Raw genomic sequence first — 802 nt, 5'->3', positions numbered from 1 at the left:
CTTGTAGGGAAGATAGAGTTCAATTGGAGCAACGCCAAATATGTAATCTCTATACCTACTAATGTGACCCAGGTCAGGTGAACGAGTTCAAGTTTTAAATGTTAAAAATATATGGAGGAACCATGTATTCGATATTGAATATTCAGATCATATTTACCTGGGTTTAAATGTAGCTTCTAACTCCAATCCAGATATAATAAGTACATCTAACTGGTTTTAAAAAGGAAATAACTAGAAAAGCATTCACGTATGAAGGACTAACAAAAAGTACCACTACTATGTCAATTTTCTGGAGGTAATAAACCGTCTGAAGAGGTTTGAACTTCAGTAATTTCAAAATAGAAACCTTTACCGTTTACTTCCACTTCTTTGAGGTTTTAAGAAATTGTTAAAATGCAGAAAAAACGTTTTTATAACCCAAAAACAGAATAAAAAGAACAGCAAGTTCCCAATATATACATTATTTATCTCCGAAATAACCAAAGTGATTGGATCTCAATGAACAGTTAGTGTTAAGCACTTCTACTTACATTGTTTTGTTTTACACTTCTTAAAGTTTTCCAGCATCGTACAGCTGTCAAAAATCCCCGTTTCCTTAAAGGCAGATCTTCTCTTTTCAATTAGTGATTGGATCTCAATGAACAGTTACATGTTTTACATTTATATTCAATTTAATATCTAATATTCCATGCCTCACATACTTATGTATATACACTAACTTGCTTTATATTTGTTACTGTACATTTTTGTAATTCAACATGTATATTTTCTACTTTCTTGTTTATTCCTAGTATTTACATTT

Source organism: Notothenia coriiceps, unplaced genomic scaffold (genome assembly GCF_000735185.1).
Source record: "Notothenia coriiceps isolate Sejong01 unplaced genomic scaffold, NC01 NC01_scaffold00004300, whole genome shotgun sequence".
Lineage (NCBI taxonomy): Eukaryota > Metazoa > Chordata > Actinopteri > Perciformes > Nototheniidae > Notothenia > Notothenia coriiceps.
This window is presented reverse-complemented; position numbering follows the sequence as displayed.